This window comes from Acyrthosiphon pisum, chromosome A1 (genome assembly GCF_005508785.2).
Source record: "Acyrthosiphon pisum isolate AL4f chromosome A1, pea_aphid_22Mar2018_4r6ur, whole genome shotgun sequence".
NCBI classification, from domain to species: Eukaryota; Metazoa; Arthropoda; class Insecta; order Hemiptera; family Aphididae; genus Acyrthosiphon; species Acyrthosiphon pisum.
Genome location: NC_042494.1, coordinates 93,089,808 through 93,090,994, shown reverse-complemented (window position 1 = coordinate 93,090,994; position 1,187 = coordinate 93,089,808).

The following is a 1,187-nucleotide window of genomic DNA, read 5'->3' as shown; positions in this document are numbered from 1 at the left end:
AGACGGTATGTTAGTCTAGGTATAAGACATAATATTATATTAGGTACCTATAATAAATTCCAAATTAATCATATCATAATATTTATTAGGTACTTATAACGCGTTATACATCAACAAAAAACCGTGGTACTATCATAGATATATAATAGTATACTTTAGAAGTTTCAAGTACCCACGAATAATATTATACAATCACGACAAAATAACTAAAATAGTTATCCTAGGTTTTTAATATGTAATTTCGTCCAAATTTGTACTTAAAATGACTATAAAAATAAACTGCGTAAATGTATTTTTTAGATTTTTTGGTAACAGTATTAATTACTTATGTGGAATCTTGTTTTAAATTTTCAATTCTTAGATACAAAAATTGAACATTTTATAAATTTTTAACTACAAAATAATTTTTCAAATTAAAATTTGATAAATTTTGTCCAAATTTGATCTTTAAATGCTTATAAAAAAAAATTGTGCCTATGTATTTTTAATATTTTTCAACTGATATTGTAACAATATATCAGGAGCTTTGTATTAAATTTATACACTTTTTGGCCCAACAGATAAAACTTTATTGATATTTATAGAAAAAAAAAACTAAAAAAATTTAAAACTTACAATGTCCGTAAACAGCTCAAAAAGAGTCAAATTATTTTAAAAATTTTATCGTATATATAAAATGCTAATATTAACATTCAGTGAAATTTTCAAGTTTCTACAGTCACCCGTTTTTTAATTACAACAAAATAAGAAAATTGTTACGTAAGAAATCGAGTGAATATCAAATGTTGTAAAAATATGAATTTCAAACGCCCATAAAAATTTAATTTGAGTTTCTTATAGATATTTTTTGTTTGATAAAGGTAGATAATATTATAAGGAATCTTGTATTACATTTTCATATCTTAGATTTAAAAAGAAAAATTTTTATGAATTTATAACTCGAAATAATTTGCAAATTTTCGTGATTTTTCCATATTTTGTCATTTTTTGAACTTTAAATGCTTATAAAAAAAAACTGTGACTAACGATTTTTAATATTTTTCATCTGCCTTTGAAACAATATACTAGGAGCCTTCTATTAAATTTTCAAGCTTTTTTATCCAACAAATAAAATTTTATTGATATTTTTAGAAAAAAAACTAAAAAAAAAATGAAAACTGACAATGTCCGTAAAGAGCTCAAAATAA